This window comes from Rhinolophus hipposideros (assembly GCF_964194185.1).
Source record: "Rhinolophus hipposideros genome assembly, chromosome: 12".
Lineage (NCBI taxonomy): Eukaryota > Metazoa > Chordata > Mammalia > Chiroptera > Rhinolophidae > Rhinolophus > Rhinolophus hipposideros.
The window spans coordinates 31,888,465-31,894,890 of record NC_138058.1 but is presented as its reverse complement, the minus strand read 5'-3'; the positions used below and the strand labels follow the sequence as shown (position 1 = coordinate 31,894,890).

Here is a 6,426-nt window from a genome sequence, read left to right as displayed (position 1 = left end):
ACAATCTTCAGGAAAGTGGCCAAATCTTAAGGAAAGCCGGCAAAATATCATGGGGAGGGAGAGGTGGGGTAGGATTGACTTTACCTACTATAAAATTTTATACTTTGAAATCAGATAAATTTGAGTTCAATTTCTGCCTCTTTCATGATCAGCAGTGTGATCTTAAGCAGCTGCTCTATCTCGATGTTCTTCAATTTCCCTCATCTGTAAAATGGGGATAATCCTAGGCGTAGCATGAAGAAGTGTTTTACTTCGGTGAAGGGCAGCCCTTGAGTGGTTAGGTCTCTGTCCATGCTACTAAGTGAGCCAGTCATTCTAAAGCCCAGGATTCTGCTGACTCTTGTTCAACCTCTCCTAGAAGAGTATTTATTGTTTTTCTTACTTTTTATATTGTATCTTAGTGGAAAGTTTGCTGTTTTTGTACACTCAAAGAACAAGTAGAAATGTGTCTTAGGTTACATATATTACGTTACTTTTATAGCAAAATCCACACATTGCTTGTTTCCAACAGTTTAAAATAGTTTTTCTTTCTAGGATGTGGGATGTCAGACATTGCTCCCCCTCAAGCTATGTCTAAAGAGACAGTAATATACACAGTGAAATGATTTTTTGTAAGAATTAAGCATGTAAATACCTAGCTCGATGTCTGGCATATAAATGCTAAGAAAAGATGTGGCTTTGTGGCAGGTATATATTTGCAAACACCGTACTTTGGTACACAGATTGCCCAATTACTTTCTAAATCAAATTACATCTTACCTTGAGCTTCTACTTTCTACATCTTATTCATTATTGGGGCTGGCATATTACCCTCAAATCATGAGAAGTTCTGAGAAACTACACAGAACAGAAATTGCCAGGAGCTTCTCTGGCCTTTAGTGCACACTGGTCACTGGCTAATGTGCTCATTGTCCAACCACTCAGAGGGGGCTGCTCTCCTTTCTTAGTCCATTCCTTTCTTAGCCTCACAGTGTTTGCAGTAGCTGGAAGCCGCAATTCCTAGCACACAGGTTTTCCAGCTCACCACAGAGCTATTCTCCTCTGAGACAGGAGCATCTCTCTGGGAGACTGCCAAGAAGTAGGGAGTCTACCACTTGAGACACCCTGAGACTCCAGGAGCCCAAACCATCCTTCTTGTCTCTGGCTCAGGGACGATCTTCTTTTCCTGGAGGGGATGAGGGGGCAGGAGAGGCCTGCTTCAGTCTCTACTCTCCTCCGAACACCAAGTAATCTCCCTCCAGTGGGAGCCATTTCCCTTTTAATTCACCTTCTTACTCCATTATCATTATTTTTTAACAAAATGTATCTTCTTATCACAGGAATTTATGACTCTTCCATCATATTTTTATTTTGAGAATCATGGACCCTCTCAGAGTTCCATTCAATCTGTCACCAAATTAAGATCTAATCCCACAGACCTGAAAGTAGCTCAGGTCCATTGAGAAACAGAACTCTGTCTTCTAATTCTTTGTTTAATTTATTGGTTTCCTTTTCCCTTCAAGAGAGCACGGTGCTTAAGTTCACTACTATCCTCAGTGAAATATCCTCTGCTTCCCCTTCTCTGTTAGAGAGCTTTTCTAACTCATCTATGAATTATTTCACTTGACTGCATTGTGTACTGGGAGAGAAAGTGGATTTGTAGGCATCTGAGCCTCTCAAGCTTGCCTGGGATTTCTTTGTGGAAGGCAACCAGCAACACTACACTGTGACCTATATGTAAAACATCTGACTTTCTCACCAATGTGGTTAAATCTTGTTTTCTTACTCAGCAGGAGCTTGCTGAAAACTGACATTGTAGGTGCAGGCTGGGATCACAGCTCTGCAAATTATTTCTAATGGTATGCAGTTTTTCTCAAAGGAGTCAAGCAAGGTCAGCACGTGGGCATTTGTCTTATAGCCTCTGGGATTTTGTTTACCTTAAGGAGGGGAAGAGAGAAGGGGATGAAGACTGCAGTTCAGAAAGTTCTGCTATTGGTTATCACCACAGACGTTTCTGAAGTTTTCTATCCATTAAGCAAATGGCTAATAAAATGTACGAGACTTAGCAGCCAGCTCTTAATAGGTTTATTTCTGCTATTATTAAATGCTTCTTAAAAGTCATCAGAGTGTTGAAGAAGTAGTTGTGCCCTTGCTGACAATCCAAATAAGTAAAGAAACCCAAAAGGAGAAGAATGGTGGGAATTAGCTTCGACTAACGTGGCCAATGATAGAAAGTCATAACACCTTCTCTATGAGACTTTCCAAAGCTCTGGTTCATTTTGAGACCAAGATTGATGTTTTACAGAATTAGGAAGGACTTCAGCTAAAGATGATAAATGCAAAAGTGGAAGCCCTTCACTCACTCCAAACACTTAAGAACTTCTGGGTAAAATATAATAAAAATGCTTTTAATATGTAACTAAGCATGAAGTCAAGAAAGGGAAATCTCCAAGTTGCAGAAGCAAGAGGAGAACTCAAAGAGCATGGAATTATCAAGCCATTGACAAATATTCCAATTCTCCTTCCTCTGAACACATGGTAGAGATTGCACTTCTATGTGTAGAAGTGTGGCTTGCTTTGACCAATGAAATATGAGTGGAAACTTGACATTCTCTTAGCAGTTGCATGCTCCATTCTCCTCTCTTTTCAACAGTTGGGCAGAATTCTCTACCCATGGCATAGCAACTGGTGATATTCCAGATGATGGAGGCTCTCTTTATCCTGAGTGAGAAGGTATGGAACAAAGCCCAAACAACTTGTGGTGAATAAAATTAGCAAGAATGAGAAATAGGCTTTGTTGTTGGAAATCACTATTATTTTGGTTTTTTTTTAATCCACAGCATGACCTAGATCAATCTGACACTTAAAAAAATGTCAAGGTTAATTCCAGACCAATTAATCTCTGTGGTAAGAGGCATTAGTAATTTTTAGAGTTTCCCAGGTTATTCTGATGTACAGCCAAGGTTGAGAATCAAGGATCTGATGAGCCTGAAAGAGGCTATAAAAAGGACACATTTAGACAACAACAACAGCAGCAACAACAAAAAAGAGCTCTTAAAAATGTAAAGCATGATAATAGAAATAAAAAACTCAGAAGGTGGACTGGAAGATAAAGTTTTAGGAAAGCTTCCAAAGAGTAGAGCAAGAACACAGTGAGTTTCAAAATAGAAGAGAGAAAATGTAAGAAATTGAGAGGACTGGTTCAGGAGATTCTACATCTGAGAAAGAAAAGGTGGGAGAGGGGGGTGGAGGGGTGGGAAGTTGGGGGGAGGGAAGGAATTTCAGAAAGAGAGAATAGAGAAATTGAATGAGGAAGATATAGTTAAAGAATCAATGTAAAAGTAGTTCCCCAAACTGGAGGACATGAGCTACCAGAATGAAAGGGAAAAGTCACATACAAAAAGGATAAAGAATCGGAATATCTTCAGACTTCTGGAAGGTAAAGAGAGTAGAGTAATGCCTCTGTAATTATGGAAGAAAAACTATATCTAACCTAGAATTCTCACGGAAAAACTGTCAATCAAGTGTGAACGTGAAATAAAGATATTTTTAAACATGCAAGGTCTGGGGTGTTTTCCAACACTAATAATCAATTCTCCAACTTTTCAAACACCAACTGGGTGTCCTACAATTTAATTCAATTCTGACACTAACTACACCGGGTTAGTGTGGATCCCATAGATTAAAAAGCCTCAATCTTATGAGACTATTCCCCACTTTAGATGCCATCCATCGTTCAGACCTCCCATACTTCTGACTACTGTCTATAAATAGGGGATTCCCACAATCCCCTCTTCAGGTTTGATAATTTGCTAGAATGGCTCACAGAATTCAGCAATACACTTGACTTTTATCTAGAAGTTTATTATAAAGAATATTATAAAGGATATAAATAAACAGTAAGATGGAGAGGTACACATGGCGAGGTCCAGCAGGGTCCTGAACACAGGAGCTTCTTTCCTGTGGAGTTGAGGTGCACTGTCCTCCTGGCATATGGATGTGTCCACCAACAAGGAAGCTCTTCAAACCCCATCATTTAGGCATGTTCATGGAGATATCAATTCAGAGACGTGATCAATTTTTAACTCAATCTCCAGCTCCAGAGATTGGGAGTAGAGCTGGAAGTTCCAGGCATAAGCCAGATCTTTCTGGTCACCAGCCCCCATCCCGAAGTGATCTTGGGGCCTGCCAAAATTTGTCTCAGTATAGCAAAAGATGCTCTTATCATGCCTATCACTCAGAAAATTATAAGGAATTTAGGAGCTCTGGGTCAGGAACTGGGGACAAAGACCAAATATCTTTCTATGACACTACGTAAACCTTCAACCATTTTTCTTCCAGGCATCCTTTCACAAGAAGCTATTAGAGTACAAACTGCAGTGGCCAGAGTCATGGCAGGGCAGGCTTTTAGGAAGTTAGTTCCCCTCTTTGACTGAGTATTAGTTGAAACAAAGAAGGCATGCTTGCAGAAAAGATTCAAGGGAAAGTATTGCAAGCAACAGTAGTAGCTGTTAGATTGGATTGTAAAGGAAAGGGTGGAGAGATTCAAGCAGTGAAAGTGAAAGTTGGAGATAAAGTTCTTCCAGAATATGGAGGCACCAAATTAGCTCTAGATGATAAATATTATTTTTTATTTAGAGATGGTGACATTCTTGGAAAGTATGTAGACTGAAATAAATCACTATGACATGACACCACATGAAGCTGCCCCTTCCATTGAAGTTCTGAAATCTTTCATCATGTAAATGATTTCCATGTTGCTCTTTTATAATAAACAAATGATATCCAAACTAATGACATCCAGTGTCTCTTAAAATTTGGTTTCACTGTACTGATACAAACATTTCCAAATATATGTATTTTTTTTAAAGAAGCTATTGGAGGACATGCATCATCAAAACAAGGGAATAAACCAAGAGAAAGTACAATGAAGGATTTAACTCCAGAGATATGCAGAGGCATTCCATGTGAGAGTGAGGGGAAAGCCCAGCTAAGGCATGTTAGAAGGCTCCAGGCAAGTTCTCCAGGAAGGTGAAGGATGATGGGATGGATATGCGATGTGTCTGAACAGGCTGAGTGAAAGTTTAAATAACTGTCAGAGAGTTGGGATGAAATTAGTGATAAATTAATAGAAAACTAAGCAATTGAGAAAAACGACTATTGATTCCATGGAAAACAAACATTGTTACAGGAAAGGAAAATGATTCTTAGTACAATACATGGCCCAGCAGTCCAAGGTGTTTACATAATACAGTAATCTAAGCACTGAATATTGATATAATCAAATTAGAATATAACTTTAAAAGATGACATATGGGGAAGGATGGGTGACTGTGGTGAATCCTGAAGGTGAAAGAGAGCTATATCTTTATTTTCCATAGTGTGAGTGCAATATAATGCCAACCACCAAAACAGTAATAGAAAAGAAATAACAGTACAAATATGTTATTTAGAGAGAGAGAGAGAGAGCAATAAATCCCAAAGAATCAGCTCAAGAAGATCTGAAAGTAACTTCTCTGGGGAGGGGAGCAGAGGATTGTCTTATGGGACTATTTGTCTCTTAGTGATGAGGATACGGAACTTTATAAAAATAAAAATCAACTATATGATTGACAAAGAACCAAATAGAAAGTCTACAGGTAAAAAAATAAAGCCATTGGAATTAGAAGTTCAAGAAATGGATTAAATTGAGAAATAGACACAGATCCCTCTGGAGTTTTTTGGTCCAACCAATAAAGCAGGGAAATTAGGGTAAGGCTGTATAGAGCAAAGGCCCTGGGCTAGAAACTGAGGCCTAGTGAGCAAAGTGGGGTGATAGCTAAACCAATTACCATAGCCCAGCCCTCTCTTTCTTCTCTAGAGTTTGGCTAACGTCTCAAGAGGAGGGTGCAACTAGTGGTGCCATCTCCTCCCCACCTCCGGAGAGAGAGGGACTTGATTTTCAGCATCCCCTTCCCCACACCAACAATAACCATTAACAATTGAACACTTGTTCCAAGCGTTTTACATGTGTAACTATATTAGCATTTTATCCTCCCAATCGCATTATGAGGTAAGTATTACTACTCTCATCATTAAAACTGAGATGCACAGAATTAAGGAACTCGCCTCAAGTCGCCCTGCTGGTGAGTGGTGGATTTGGGATTTGAACTCAGGCAGTTTGTCTTTGGAGCTCATATTCTCAACTATTGTGTTGTTATGTGTCTTTTTACACATACACACACCCCTACCTGAAGTCTTCAGTAAAATAGCAAGGAGTTTGTCTCTGAAAACAGGTTAAGGATCCCTCCTGTACCGTAAATAAGAGTAAGCCGAAGGCGGAATGAATTCATAAAACTGAGGGATGCATAATTGTTTATTGATTTTATTTATTCCCTACCTTATTGAAAAAAATATGAAGCAGCTTCCCAAAATGCCATATACAAGAAGTAAATAAAATATGAGCAA

The 6,426-nt window shown here is 39.3% G+C and overlaps 1 pseudogene across 1 annotated transcript; it reads left to right on the top strand.

Moving 5' to 3' along the window:
• Positions 1 to 4,370: 4,370 nt before the first annotated feature.
• LOC308505921 (10 kDa heat shock protein, mitochondrial-like) lies at positions 4,371 to 4,651 on the top strand (annotated as a pseudogene). The gene has a single exon. The product of its transcript is annotated as a 10 kDa heat shock protein, mitochondrial-like (transcript).
• The last annotated feature ends 1,775 nt before the right edge of the window (positions 4,652 to 6,426 follow it).